The sequence below is a fragment of the Manis pentadactyla genome, chromosome 6 (genome assembly GCF_030020395.1).
Source record: "Manis pentadactyla isolate mManPen7 chromosome 6, mManPen7.hap1, whole genome shotgun sequence".
Lineage (NCBI taxonomy): Eukaryota > Metazoa > Chordata > Mammalia > Pholidota > Manidae > Manis > Manis pentadactyla.
The window spans coordinates 140,243,977-140,260,250 of record NC_080024.1 but is presented as its reverse complement, the minus strand read 5'-3'; the positions used below and the strand labels follow the sequence as shown (position 1 = coordinate 140,260,250).

General features: G+C 40.1%; 1 protein-coding gene across 5 annotated transcripts in view; it reads left to right on the top strand.

Moving 5' to 3' along the window:
* The first annotated feature begins 13,890 nt into the window (after positions 1-13,890).
* Positions 13,891-16,274, top strand: part of CCDC68 (coiled-coil domain containing 68) — a 38,967-nt gene continuing 36,583 nt past the window's right edge. For 3 of the 5 annotated variants that reach the window (XM_057504200.1, XM_057504199.1, XM_057504196.1), the window contains exon 1: positions 13,891-14,008. The gene's annotated coding sequence lies outside the window, so the exon portion shown is untranslated. The remainder of the gene's footprint in view (positions 14,009-16,274) is intronic. The other 2 variants (XM_057504197.1, XM_057504194.1) reach the window with 2 other exon arrangements.

Genomic DNA, 16,274 nt, shown 5'->3' with positions numbered 1-16,274 from the left:
CAGCTGGAAAGTTACTCCCCAGGCATCGGTGACCACTGATACCAGTCAAACAAATCATGTGTCCACGATAAGCACATTTATTGCTACTAAAGATAACCTGTGACCTTTGGTCACTCTCTGCTTTCAAGAACAGGATGCAAATTAGATTTCTGTCCAGATTTTAAACTGATTCACCTGTTTGAACCATCCTAAACATTTTCCTTTTTAATTTTTAATAAATTATTTCACAGTTTGTCATCATGAGAACATAGATACATAATCTTTAAATGGTTAGATACTAGTCTTCTTATTTATTGGTTATTTAGACTTCTGATCGGACCCTTCTGTTTTCATGACGTCATGGAATTTACAAACAAAACTTGAGACTTCAACACTATGTAAATCCAGTTTTGCTCCCAATTTGCTGACTGTTTTTTCTCAGTCTTTCTGATGGGATCCTCCACCTATTTCTGTCATCTCAATACTTCCTTTATACTCATTCGCTCGATTACTTCAGTTTCTATATTTTTTCTATGCCTTTAATTGTTCATATATTCTTAATTTTATATGTGCATATTCAGTTTTGAATTCCAGACTCAAACATTCAACTGCCTAATTGTTACCTCTCTCCATTGGATATCTAATAGGCATTTTAGTCATAAAAGTTGGAAAATGAAACATTCAGTTTTCCTCTAAAATTTGGTCTATGTTCTATTCCTCCAACTTCAGAAAATAGTTTATTTGGCAAGTATTGCTGAGTATACCTTTTATGCCAGCCATTGCTTAAGATTCACCAGCGATCAAAAAGAGAGAGGAGGCAGAAAATAGGCAGCAAATAAAACACCTAAATAAATAACTGAGTGTGTAAGAGGGTAACAAGTACTTTGTAAAAATGAAAAAGAAAATTAGATTGGAGTTTAGTGGGAAGTGGTGTGCATCCTTAAATAAAGTGGTCAGGGAAATGTCACCAAGAAGGTGGCATCTGAGTAAAGACTGGAAATGGGTGAACTAGTTCAGCATTTGGAATTGGTTTATGAGAGATTAAGAAAAGAGAAATTTGAGATAATGATTTTTTAAGGCATTTTGCTGTACATTGATACAAAGGAAAGGAGATATAACTGGCAGAGAAGGTGGAATTGAGACATTTTTCTTTGGTTTTATTAAATATTTTAATGGAAGTACAGCAAAATACAGAGTGTACAAAAATTCTAAGTGTAGACTGTGAAGTGTGAGCTATGTAGACTATTCACATGATGAACTCTACCCAAATCAAAATACAGAATAGTACTGGCACCCCGGAAAGTGCCCTCGTGACCCATCCAAGGCACTACGCACCCACAAGTAGCTACTATACTGACCTAATTCCATAAATTCATTTTTCCAGTTTTTGAATTTCATATAAAAGGAATCATTTAGTGCAGACACTTCTGGGGTTGGCTTCTTTCTCTGAAATATGTTTGTGAGATTTATCTACACTACTGCTTACGGGAGGAGCTAATTTAGTCTCACTTCTGTACATATTTAATTGTATATTATGCCACTCTGTCATCTGCTTTTTACTCTTTTAATGATGAAAACTGATGAAAAGAATTTATTAAGTTTAACATACTGACATTTATCAGTCGTCTCCTTTATGGTGTGTGACTTGATGTCCTGTTTAAGAAGCGTACCTGTGCCGAAGTTATGAAGATATTCTCCTATGTTAATGTCTAGAAGCTTTGTTCCTTTGTCTTTTAAATTCAGATCTATAATCCACCTGGAATTAATTCCATGTGTATGGGGTGAGATAGAGTATAAGATTCTTTACAAGCACTGTTACTGAAAATAACATCTTTTCCAACCACTTCCTTTCACAAATTATGTGACTGGATATATCTGATGTGTCTCTGGACTTTCTATTCTAATCAGTGTTTGTTATTGTCTATCTTTGGGCCACTTACAAAGTTAAGAACTGCAGCTTTTTGCAAAGCCTTGATATATGATTGTGTAAGTCCTCCAACTTAGTTTGAGTTTGTCTTGACTATTTTTGGACCTTCACATTTCCACATAAATTACATCAATAACTTGTCAACTTAAATTTAAAACATCATTTTGATTGTGAACTTATTAAATCTAAAGATATGAATATGAGGATAGCTAACATCTTTATAGTTTATCTTTCACTTTACAAATTAGGCTTCCAACCTATGGACCTATCATAGACCTCTGTTTTTTATAGACTTTTTCAGTATGGCTCAGTCTATTTTGTAGTTTTCTTTGCAGAGACCTTGAATTTATTTTGTGTGATTTTTTTCTCCAGTATTTTATGTTCATTGGTGCTATTGTAAATGATATTTTTCTAAAAATCGTCATTTTCTATTGTTTCTATCCAGAAGTAGAATTGATTGATTTTTGTGTGTGTGTATTGATCATATATTTGGCAGCATTGATAAACTCTCTTTTTTTTTTGGAGGTAATGGATTTATTTTATTTTACTTTTTAATTGAAGCATCATTGATACACAATCTTATGTTAGTTTCAAGTATACAACACAATGGTTCAACAGTTTCCCATATTATTAAATCCTCACCCCCTTTAGTGCAGTTACTATCTGTCAACATAGGAAGATGTTGAAGAATCATTGGCCATGTTCTCCATGCTGTGCTACTACCCCCATCACCAATTTACGTTATAACTGAGAATTTTTGTGTCCCTTTATCCCCCTCAATCCCCCCAACCACCCATCCCAACCCCATCCCCATGGTAACCATCAGTCACTTCTCAGTGTCTATGAGTCTACTGTTGTTTTATTCATTCTATTTTGCTCTGTATTTATATTCCACAAATAAGTGAAATCATACAGTATTTGTCTTTCTCCACCTGTCATATTTCACCGAGCATAATACCCTCTAGATACATTCATGTTGTTGCAAATGGCAGGATTTCTTTTCTTTTTATGGCTGAATAATATTCCATTGTTATATGTACCACAGCTTCCTTACCCACTCATCTATTGATGGAAACTTTGATTGCTTTCATATCTTGGCTATTGTAAATAATGCAGCAAAAAATATAGGGCTGCATGTATCTTTTCAAATCAGGGATTTTGTTTCCTCCAGGTAAATTACTAGAAGTGGAATTACTGGGTCATGTGGTATTTCTGTTTTTAGTTTTTGAGGAACCTTCATACTGCTTTCCACAGTGGCTGCAGCAATATACATCCCCACCAGCAGTGTGGGAGGGGGTTCTCCTTTCTCTGCATCCTCACCAACACTTGTTATTTCTTGTCTTTTGGATAGTGGCCATTCTGACTGGTATGAGGTGATATCTCATTGTGGTTTTGATTTGCATTTCCCTGATGATTAGCGATGTGGAGCATCTTTTCATGTGCCTGTTGGCCATCTGTATTTCTTCTTTGGAGAAATGTCTGTTCATGCCTCTGCCCATTTTATGATCATTTGGCGCTTTTTTTTTTTGGTATTGAGGCATATGACCTCTTTGTATATTTTGGATGGTAACCCTTTATCTGAAGAATCATTTATAAATATATTCTCCTATACTGTAGGATGCCTTTTTGTTCTGCTGATGGTATCCTTTGCTGTACAGAAGATTTTTAGTTTTTTGTAGTCCCACTTGTTCATCTTTGATTTTGCTTCCCTTGCCTGAGGAGATGTGTCCAGGAAAAAAATTGCTCATACTTATGTTCAAGAGATGTTTGACTATGTTACATAAGTTTTATGGTTTCATGTCTTACATTCAAATCTTTGATCCATTTTCAGTTTACTTTTGTGTATGGAGTTAGACAATAATCCAGTTTCATTTTCTTGCATGTAGCTGTCCAGTTTTCCCAACACCAGTTATTGAAGAGGTTGTCTTTTTTCCATTGTATATTCATGACCCTTTTATTGTATACTAATTGAACATATATGCTTGGGTTTATATCTGGGCTCTCTATTCTGTTCCATTGATCTATGGATCTGTTTTTGTTCTGGTGCCATGTTTTTTGATTACTGTAGCTTTGTAGTATAGCTTGAAGTCAGGGAGCATAATTCTCCCAGCTGTGTTCTTGCTCAGAATTGCTTTGGCTATTTGGGGTCTTTTGTGGTACAATATGAATTTTAGAACTATTTGTTCTAGTTCATTGAAAAATGCCATTGGTATTTTGATAAGAATTGCATTGAATCTGGAAATTGCTTTGGACAGGGTGGCCATTTGGACAATATTAATTCTTCCTATCCATAAGCATGGGATAGATTTCCACTTATTGGTGTCTTCTTCAATTTCACTCATGAATGTCTTGTAGTTTTCAGAATATATGTCTTTCTTTTCCTTGGTTAAGTTTATCCCGAGGAATTTTGTTCTTTTTGATGCAATTGTAAATGGAATTGTTTACCTGATTTCTCTTTCTGCTAGTTAATTGTTAGTATATAGGCACACAAATTTCTGTGTATTAATTTTTTATATTTCAACTCTGCTGAATCCAGTTATTAGTTCTAACAGTTTTTTCATGGAGTCTTGAGGGCTTTCTATGTATAACATCATGTTATCTACAAATAGGGACAATTTAACATAATGATTACCAATCTGGATGCCTTTTACCTCTTTTTGTTGCCTGGTTGCAGGGCTAGGACCTCCAGTACTATGTTGAATAAAAATGGTGAGAGTGGACATCTTTGTCTTGTTCCAGACCTTAGAAGAAAAGCTTTTAGCTTTTCACCGTGGAGTATGATGTTAGCTGTGGTTTGCCCTAATGGCCTTTCTTATGTTGAGGTATATACCCTTTACACCCATTGAGAGTTTTTATCATGAATGGATGTTAAATTTTGTCAAATGCTTTTTTAGCATCTACTGAGATGATCATGTGGTTTTTATCCTTCTTTTTGTTAATGTGGTATATGATACTGATTGATTTACACATATTCCTTATTTATTTTCTGTCTGGTTGATCTACTGATGCAAGTGGTGTGTCTCCTAAAATGAATATGTTTTAATCAATTTCCCCCTTTAATACTGTTGTATTTGTTTTACATATTTAGGTGCTCCTATGTTAGATGCATAGATATATATAATGATTATATCCTCTTGTTGGACTGACCCCTTTATTATGATGTAATGTCCTTATATGTCTCTTGTTACTTTCTTTGTTTTGAAATCTAGTTTGTCTCATGCTTTTTTTCTCCCTATTGTTTGCATGAAATATCTTCTAGCTCTTCACTTTTAGTCTGTGTATGTCTTTGGGTCTGAAATGAATTTCCTTTAGGCAACATATAAATTGGTCTTGTTTCTTTATCCATTCTGTCACTCTATGTCTTTTGATTATATTCAATCCACTTAGACATTTAAGGTAATTATTGATAAGTATGTACTTATTGCAATTTTATTAATTGTTTTCTGTTTGTTTTTATAGCTCCTCTCTGTTCCTTTCTTCCTCTCTTATTCTTTTCTCTTGTTATTTGATAGTTTTCTTTAGTGTTGTGGTTGGATTTCTCTTTTGTAATTTTTTGTGTATGTATTATAGGCTTTTGGTTTGTGGTTACCAAAGGTTCAAGGAGAGCTTCCTGACTATATAACAGTCTATATTAAGTTGCTGATTGCTCTATTTCAAACACAATCTGAAAATACTTTTTTCTTCTTCCTCTTCCATACTCTGTATATTTAGATGTCATAATCTGCACATTCTGTATATTCTTTGACTGATTTTGTCTACAGTTGGTTTTACTACTTTTGTTTTGTTCTAATTTCATACTTGCTTGGTAATTAATTGATCTACTACATTAACTGTGGTTTTATTTTCACTGGTGAAAACTATTTAGCCTTAGGAACATTTCCATCTACAGCAGTTCCTTTAACATATCCTGTAATGCTGGTTTAGTTGTTATGAATTCTTTGAGACTTCATTTATCTGGAAATTGTTTAATCCATGCTTCAAATTTGGATGATAATCTTACTGGGTAGAGGATTCTTGGTTGAAGGTCCTTCTGCTTAGTACATTAAATATTTCTTGACACTTCCTTCTGGCCTGTAAAGTTTCTACTGAGAAGTCTGCTGATAGCCTGATGGGGTTTGCCTTATAAGTAATTTTTTTCCTCTCTCTGGCTGCTTTCAATACTCTCTCCTTACCCTTAACATATTCCACTTTAATTATTGTATGTCTTGGTGTTGTCTTCCTGCAGTTCCTTTTGTTAGGGGCTCTCTGCTTCCATGACCTGAGTGTTGTCTATTTCCTTCCTCAGACTGGGGAAGTTTTCAACAATTATTTCCTCAAAGAGACTTTGTATCACTTTGTCTCTTCTCCTTTGGTACCCCTATTATGTGAATATTGTTTCATTGGATTGATCATACAGCTCTCCTATCATTCATTCATTCCTAGAGGTCTATTTTCTCTCTGTTCCTCAGCTTCCCTGTGTTCCTGTTCTCTTAATTTCCATCTCATTGGTTGTCTCCTCTACTTGCAGCAATGTGTTATTCATTCCCTCCATTGTATGTTTCATTTCAGTTACTTTATTCTTCAGCTCTTGTATCTCTTTGTTGAAGTCCTTACTGAGATATTTAATGCACATAAAGTGAGCATATTTATGACTTTTACTTTGAAATATTTATCAAGAAGATCAATGATCTCTGTTTCATTTAACCCTCTTTCAGCTGTCTTATCCTACAGTTTTGTTTGTAACATATTCCTCTGTCTACTCATTTTGTCAGGGTTTCCGTGTTTCTTTCTTTGTATTAGATGGATAGACTATGCTTCCTGGTCTAGAGAGTAAGCTTTATGAAGAAGGCAGCCTGTGTTGCCCAGAAGCTCAGGACACTTTCCTCTCCAATGCCTGGTACTCCTTTGCTGTGAAGCCTCAGTTGCTGTTGGTGGGCTATGGGTGGGGCTGCCTTTCTGTCTGCTTGCTGCAGTGGTTTACCTCAGCCTGCTGAGGTTTATCTCAGGTTGCCTCAGCTGGCCCTTTGTGATCAGAGCAGTGGCTATTGCTGGGATTGCCACCCTCTGCCTGCCCTGCCATGATGGTGTTGCAGTTGCATAGAGAGCTGTCCAATGGCAGGGTACACAGGCTTCAGCCTACAGCAAGTCTCCGGGTTGTGGAGTTTGGGGGCATTCAGCAGTGCGGCAAGTGGTACAGCAGAAGGACACATGGAAGCAACACATGCAGTGGGAGGGCACAATGGCACACATGGGCTCATGGTGTGGGAGGCCACAGCAGAGCAGCAGCATACAGCTTCTGCAGCAAGTTGCATGGGTGCCCCTTTGCAGTAGTGAGGCATGCAGCACCAGCTTGGCTACCTTTGAAGGAAGGAGCTCTCAGAGCTGGCACCTCCCCAGTTGGGCTGAAACAGGGCTGTGAAAGTTGGGAAAGTCTCCCTCTCCCCACCAGGCAGCAAAGTCCATAGCTGTGGTGCACAGGAAGTGCTATGGGGCTGAGCTGCCAAAAATGGGTATGGAGCATCTGCAGCTCCCATGAATGCCCAACCTGTTGGGCTAAGGGTAGGCTGGGGAGGTGTCATCCACCTGCCCTTTCTCCTGCAGGGATAGCTTCATCCAACCCTTGCCCCTCTGGCTCCCCTCCCACTGCTGACATGTCTTTCAAACTGCTGCCTCTCTGTTGGGTCTCAGCGGGACCAGTGGAGCTGCCTGCCCTCCACAGGTGCTGGGGTCTCAGCCTCCCAGAGTGCTCCAACTGTCCCTGGTGTCCAGTCCTGCTAATCACTAGACCCCAATGCAATGTGTACCTGTGTTCCCAGAGCAGAACTCCAGGGCCAGGTATGCAGAGTTCCTGGGCACCTCTGCCCTCCCTGCGCTGTTCCTCTTCCTCCCACCTGTGGGCTGGGATGAGGGAAGAACTTGGGTCCCCTTTGATGGAGGCTCTGTCACTTTACTCTTCTCTTCTTCCCCAGGTATGGGTGGGGTGTTCGGCAGTCCTAAGTTCATTTTCAGGGCTAGTTTTATTTGCTGTAGTTGCTTCCTTGGTGTGTGTGGGGGAGGAGGTGTCCACCTTGCCTGCTTACTTGGCCATCTTGAGCCTCCCCTCAAACAAAATGAATTCACTTCTTAATCTACTAGTTTATCTGTAGACTCTTATGGGTATTCTACATATACAATCACATTATCTGCAAATAAGGATGTAATTTTCCTTTTCAGTATTTATATATTTATTCCCTTTCTTGCCCTATTTCATTATATGATCTCCAATATGCTATTGCATAAAAACTGTGAGGGAAGCATCCTTACCTCATTTCTGATCTCAGGTCAGAGGCTGTCAATTTTTCACCATGAAGTGTGAAGTTATCTACAAAGTTTTATAGATATTCTTTAATCAAACTGAAGAAGTTTCCTTCTTAGTTTTCTAAGAATTTTGTTTTTAAGTCATGAGCAAGTGCTGAATTTGGACAAATGATTTTTCTCCACTTGTAAAATTATCAGATATTTTTATTTTTTATTTTCTTAATGTGGAGGATTATGTTGATTGATCTTTGATAGTTAAACCAATCTTGCAACTTTGGAATAAGCCCATCTTGGTTGGTATATGTGATACTTTTTGTATCTTGCTGGATTCATTTGATAATATTTGTTTGAGAGCTTTACATATATGGTCATGAAAGTCATTGGCTTGTCACTTTCCTTTTTTGTAGTGGTCTTATTACATTGTACATGGCCTAACTGTGAGTGCCAAGACATCTCCTAGCAACACCAAGAAGAGCTGATAGTTCCATGCTGTCCGTTGGCTGACAGGGGCTGACTTTTTCTTTCTTATTCCCTGCCTTTTGGGGCAAGGGTAAGCAATGTTAGATCCCTGGGGCATTAACCTAGGATATGCAGCTCTTTACCACTGCCATGATTTTGATGATCATGTGGTTGCCTGTAGTAAAGGAATAGTTTGTGTTTTCTGCTCTTTTGATGGCAGGATGAGTTATTCAAGCCTCTGATGTCACAGTGGCTGAGCAATAGCAATTAAGAATCTGGAAAAGATGTATTTTGTTGTTTCTGCAAACCAGGTGATTACACAAACTGGCCACCTGTGTATTAGACTCTGAAGCAGAGAACTGGATTATTATGCCAGTATATAAAAACATGCCCCAAAGTTCAGCTGGTCTTTTCTAGAGACCTGGGTGGTTTTCTCAACCTCACAATACAGGGGGGAGTGACGTTTATCATTCCAGCTACTACTAAGGTGGAGTGAACCAAGCTCATCACAGAAAGAAAGGTTATAAAAATCAGAATCTATTAAGTCCAAATGCATATACCCATGTGTGGGCTTTGAAGGGGTATTTTTACAGGAAAATAAAAGAACATTCTGTTTTGCTAAGGGAACAGCAACAGTTACAAATAGTGATGTCCAGGGCTGACTTTGAGCTGTTTCACACTGGTTCATCCCTACTCGTTCATTCATACCATTATAGCTGGCAGCTTTTCTAAATGGTTGGTGCCTTTGCTCAACCGGCAGGCACGTATTTTGAACATGACATTGGTTATGTCATGGTTTCTGTAGCCATTGTGTAAAAAGAATCTTAGACAAAGATTCACCTGTTCAGATAGACTTGAATATACAGACACTTATTTATTGTTCATAAACATTTGCCAAGTGTTTCACTAATGAACTCACAGCAACCAGAGTTTAATTTCCTACAGTGATTTTTTTCCTTCCTCTCTTAGCTGAGACGAACAAGAAAAATACACCACCTGAGCCTTTTGTCTTCTGCACAGTCTGCTCCCACCTTCCTGCTTCATCTCCTGCTAGTATCCTGTGGTCCAGCTGGATGGGTCCACTTCGTAGGTCCCAGATCTGCCTGAACATTACTTGTTTTGTGTCTTTGTCTGTGTCTGAGCTCAAAAGGTTCCCACAGAATTGAACCCTAGGGGCCCCCTGAGTCCCAAAAAGATGGAAAAGACCAGAGAATGAATTCTTCCCAAGAGCCTCCAGAGAAGAGCACAGCGCTATTGAAGTACTGATTTTAGCCCAGTGAGTACCCTGTCGGACTTTTCACCTACAGAGCTGTAGGTTCATGAATATGTATTTTTCAAAGCAACCAAGTTTGTGGTCTTTTGTTACAGCAGCCATAGAAAACTAATACAGTAACAAATGCAGTTGAAGCATTTTGTGGGAAGGCCTACGTGAGATGCCCTGCGTAAGCTGGGGGCTCAGGGAAAGGCTTCCCTACATAAAGCAAATAAAGTGAGTTTGCAGGGCCAAGAGGAGGGGGAAGGGCATTCTAGTCTGTGGGGTGAGGGTGTGTATAGGAGAAACAAGAGCAAAAAGCGGTAAAGTGAGAAACAAGTGCGGGTTTGGATCCCACCTTGCTAGTTAATAACTGTGGTGGCAATGTGGCAAGACAGGAAGCAGGAGAGACAGGGGCCCCAGGACTTCTCTGCCCTGGGGAGAGGACTAACTTTAAAACCGAGGTTGCCAGAGGGTAGTGAGGTGTTTTAATGAATGAGTGGGGGGTGTATTGGAGGGTTGGAATGACATGGTACAATTTGCATTTACAAATATATACTATATTTAACTTCCTTTTAGCATATAACCCTCACACAGAAATAAACAACTGATCTCACATACGAGCCCCAGTCTGAATGTCACAGGACAGGGCTCTGACTGTGGGAACTTGATCTACAGTTAGACCCTCTTTCAACCTGGGCAACAGTATGTAGCAGACTCCAGGAAGGCAGACTGCGCCTGGGCCTTTCTTCTGCCCCCTAACTCTCTCCTCCTTTTTGGATGCCCCGCACAGGGGCACAGTATTTACTCAGTGAGGATGCTGAGAGTGGTTTGGGGGTACCTTAGTCCTCATACAATCTCCATCCAATCCACCCAAGCCATTCCAAAAAATATGTAAATCTACTACTTTTTAAAAAATATGGATAATCTGAGGTAAAAAGTGAAGAAAAGCAACTTTAGAAAATTTGGCTCTTAAAAATAATTTATGCATATTCTGTCATAAAAATAACAATCAAATGCTATCGCTGGAAGAGAAATCTGTAAACTTCTATCTGCCCTCCTATAATTTCCAACCTCTGAGACACACTAGAGTTTTAAATTAAAGGATGCCTAATAGAGCCTACTGCGCAGCACTGTGGAGGTTACTGATATTTTATAATTCCACATTCTCATTAGTCCTGAGTGGTTTCCTGATCCCCTCTATATAAGACTTATTAAAATTGTTTAGGTAATAGTGAGACAGGGACCATGGATGTAGTCAGAGTAGGGTGAGGGCCTCTGGAGGGGGCAGGGCGGGATATTTGCAGTCAGAGCAATGTAACTACATGCAAGGAAACCCCCCTGCTAAAACTCCATGTTAAACATTGAGCTCTAGAATCATTCTTCAGTGAAATCAGTTAATGTTCCCCAGATAAAGAAGAGTAGCACATGTTTTATTATGCTAAACATTTGTAACCATGTGGAAGATTCACTTTAGCATACTAAAAGGCCCAGGCCTATGTGCTGTTTTTCCTCCTTCAGACTTGACTAGGTGATTCTGCAAACTGAGCAACTAACTTAGCATGCAGACCCAGCTGTAAACAGCATAGTAAAGGGCAGGAAGAATTCCATCTTGAAGATAAGATTGCATTTTAACACCCAGGAAGTTCAAGAGGCAGGATTGTTTAGCAAGTAGACAATACCTCGGCCCACCTTGGGAGCTGAGCAAGCAGCCTTTTGATATGCTCCCAGACCCAGGTGCCGGTGTCCCGGAGAGAAATCAAGGCAGGAAATTCCTTATGTTAAGTTAATTTTCAATATTCAGGGTCCACTTAAGAAGTCCACACCCCTAAACTCTTTTTCACGTTCTCGAAATATCCTCAGCTGCCTATAAAACCCCTAGACAACGCACCAACATGGGCTCTCTTGTCCCCTCCTGGCGTGAGCCGGGAGCTCTGTCCTTTCACTGTATCTCTAAATAAAAGCCTGTACCTTGCTCTCCTACCTTGACTGTTTGTGAAGCTCATTCTTCGGCTCCGCAAACAAGAACCCCGGCATCAACAGTACATGTACTATGAAGTACAGTCAGTATTCCACACTCATTATAATTGTTGCTTTCAGTTAAAGTCTGTCTCCCTCCAGAGAAATGAACAGAAGCCTCACATTCACCTCTGATCTTGTCAGTTTCTTCTGGGATATGGTGGAGCTTAAATACCAAATGGAAAACATTTTTCCAAAATGGGAAAACACCTTAACTGTTATTATTTTTAGTAACTTTGTAAAAAAAAATACTTGAACGATAAAAAATTACTTAGTTTCTGTGGAGCTGGGTCACTTCCTCAGCCATCCATCCTGTGTTTACCCGGTAAAACCTGGACTAATGGAGTAGATTTCCTCTCCAAGTAGAGGTAAGGCCAGGAAGGGAGGTGATAGGGTCTCAGAAAGCAGGGCAGCATCAAATGCTGAGTCAGACCCCAGCTCAGTAGGAGGAAATGCCGTGTTGATGGGACCAACTAGCAAATGCAAACACCAGCAAACCGAAGCAATATAACAAAGGCTCCTCCACAGCGGGATTTCTTCAGTGTTTAAAGTCGCTATAAACATCCATGACTATCTTTGGAACACCATTTGCCTGTTATTTCTATTTAATGAAAGCACAAGGGTTAGTTAAACAAAACTCACCTGAGAAACATTAACTTTCACTTCTCCATTTGGGTCCCAATTCACAAGTTCATGTGCTGGGAAAACAAACAAGAGATCATTTCTTTTCCCTTCCTCTTACTGGAGAGGGTATCAGTCATTATAGGATTCCCAGGAAGATTTTGAAAAGCACTCGGATATTGGGGGATTGGGGCTGCAGTTTTCCAAATCTGTTAAATGTGGAAAGGGCCGAGCAAATAATTAATGAGGTTTTTTTCTTTTCTCCAGCCCTTAAAAGTTTCAGAACTTTCAAAGAGACACAGAAGCCAACCTGAAAGAGTTCCCAATGGTCAAAGGAGGAACAACTTGAGCAACAAAATAATGTGGTATTAAATTATAGCTCAAAGCATAAAATAAATATACATGAGCCCATAATGATATAAATGATTGAATAAAAAACTGGGGGAGAAGGAACAAATCTTCCCTACAGAATAATTCCAAATAATATATGTAGATATCCCCATATCCAGAGTTGAAGTTTTATTCTCTCACCCACCGTTCTTGGGAGTACCCTGAACTTAGTGACCCTATCCAGAAAAGAGAGTATGGAAGAGGCAAATAGTACCTCTGCGGGAGGGTCCTGGCAGATACTACTTGAATCAAGTGGAAAAAGTTAGTATCACTGGTAATAAGCGAGCTTGCTGTCATGCACCCCCTGTTAGGAGGCTATATGGGAAAGGCACTTCACTTTTGTGGTCTTCCTCCAGCAAACCCATAGCCACAGTCTAATCATGAGGAAATCATTAGACAAAACCCAACAGAGATATCCACAGAATTGCTTGTTATAATTCTTCAATACTTACTGTCAAAGTCAAGAAAAACAAGAAAAGGCTAAGACACTGTCACAGACCAGAGAAGATGAAACGGACCACATAAATGCGGGGTGGAATCCTGGATGGGATCCTGGACTAGAGAGATATTTAGCGGAAAACTAGTAAAATCTGTACAAAGTCAAGTTTAGGTAATAGCAATGGACCAATGTTGATCTCTTAGTTTTGACCCAAGTGCCTTGTACACATGTAAGGTGTGAATATTACGGGACACCGGCCCAAGGGTTCAGAGCACTCTGTACTATCTCTGCAACTTTGTCGTACATCTAAAATGACTTCAAAATGAAAATGTTTATTATAAACCACAAACGCTGATGAACTTTGAGAGCAAGCGGAACTCTCTGGGACAGCCGCGGCAATCCGCCTTGGGCTCCGCCGAGGAGCGCGCGGCGGCGCCTGGGGCGCGGGGCGGGGCGGGGCGTGCGCGCGCCCGGAGCGCAGGAGGCTCCTCCCCGGAATCACCGCGCCCGCCGGACTCTGCCCGGGGCGGGTCCCGCAGGGCGGGGCCCGGTCTGCCGGCGGCGAGGCCACCAGAGCCCCGCGGAGACGACCCTGACCGGCGCGAGAGCCTGTCCATCTGCCAGCGGCGCGCCCCGGTCACCCCAGGTGAGTGGCTGTCCTGGTGCCCTTGGAGCCGCTGCCCCCCGCGCAACTCGGCGCAGGTCCTTGGTGAGGAGGCTGTTCCTCCCTGTGCGCTTCTCTCCTGGGCTCGGATGCCCTGGGCCAGAGGCTCTGCTCCTCCGGGAAGAGAAAGAGTTGCTTTCCCCTCGGAAAGGATGGCCCCTCCTTAGCTCGATGCACACCTCCTTTTTTAGGTTGCTGTTATGAAATCCCTTTGCCAGGGGTCGCCGCGATTCAGAGGCCGTGGAGAAAGCCCTCCGGGAAACTCGCTCTTCTGTGTCTTACCCTTCATTCATTCGTGCGAGCTTCTGCAGCTGCAGGTGTTCCAAATAGAGAACAGCCCATTGGTTGACAGTTTCCACTGTCATGGGCTGTTAAGAGTTGGAAGTTACAGAGACCTAGGCAGTTGTACAAAGGAAAGTATTACTGAAAAATAGTACAGGACAGTGCAAGGTAGTTTCTGGATTGGTTGATGACATGGCTGTGAATTTCCAGCCTTCTGCAAAAGGAAAACACACACACACACACACACACATATATAGAACATAAGAATCAGAAAAAGCAATTAGCCCCAAACATAACCGAAGCTATTTATCATTATATTATAGTTTTATTTTAGGAATCAAAACCTCCTTTACTTTATTGTTACATATAGACTAGATGCAGCGTCCAGAAGGGAATTAATTATTCTGCATTTGCAAAAGAGAAAAGATAACCTGTCCTTTCTCTGTTACCTGATGCTTTTAAATATTCAGTTCTGCAGAAGCTTGGTTTTTCAGAAATATGATCCGAGCTGGAGTCCCAGGTACCCTGGCAGACACAATTGGTGCTTTGTTTCCTGTTGCTTACCTGTCCCCCACCTCTCCCCCTGCATGCTGGGAGTTTTGAGAGTGAACATTACTGACACAGAGGAATTTGTGCCTAAGGCAGGGAATACCTGTGTGGCTTCTCAGCTGCTTCCAAAAGATTGAAAAAGCTTCCGCGTCCCACGACCCTGGTGACCTTCATAAGAAGGTCCCTACTTTTGTGACTGGCTAAATAAATTTAGTATGTACACCAGCACTAACTAAAAGGAGATGTTTAACATACAGACACCAGTGGTATTATTCACCTTTATGATTTTGTGAATTAATAATAGGCATGCTATTTGTTACCTTACTGATTTACAATGTGCTGGACAGTGGGCTTGAGTTGTAACCCAAATTCTGGCCAAAGCTGAAAAATGGGAGCTACATTTGGCCAAAAATGAAAAATGAGGTGTATATTTATTTGCTTGGGATAAGGACTGATACAGGATAGAACTGAAGCTTTTGAAGGACATTTAAAAGTTTTTTAAAATAATGGATGCAAATCTTTTGCACTGAGATATTTACATCAAAATTACATGGTGATTTATTGACAGAAAAATTTTGTGATGGCAAATTGTTACTGTCAATTTAGTAACACATCTAAGTGAATTTACATTTTACTAAGTATGAAAGTAGTGATTTTCTAGATGGATTTGGAAAATAAAAATGTGTGTGTACATTCAGTTTTAGAAAATATTTGGTCTGTGGACTTGTGGGCCTATTCATGCCTTCTTTGAACCGATATTTACTGTGTGCCTGTTGTGCAGGGCACCATGTTCTATGTTAGAGATGCAGGGGAATACATCCTTGTGTAAATAAGACACATTCCTGCCCTCATGGAAATCCCCCAGCGTTGGAGTCCTCCAGGACACCCTGAGACCATAAATTAGGAACCACATCAATGTTGACAATGACTGAAACTAGATTTGTTTCAGATCACACTCTCTCTTACACTGATTTAAATATTCAAATCTAAACGTTATGGAGGCATTTATGTGTTATTTAGGTTGGTAGTTTTCCCTTTTGCTGAGGCTGGGGAAGAACTTAGGAATCATGTTCTGGGTTTAATATTATGATATACTGAGATATTAAACCTGAAGAACTAAATATCAATTCCATGCAAATTAAACAAAAACTAAACCTGTGGTAGTGGATACCAATGATATGGGGGGAAGAAATCAATGAGTGAAAAACTTTAAGTCAAGAAGATTCTATCCATCAAATTAGTTTTTCCTGTAAATTAGAAATCTATGACTACAATTATATTTTCCCCCAGAGGAAAAGACTAACTTTGTTCAAGGCTTTCTTGCTTTTTTTCTTTTAAGCAGCTTTATTGGAGGCATAATTTATGAAGTATAAAGTACATCCAGAGAGTGTACAATTCAATGATTTTCAGTAAATGT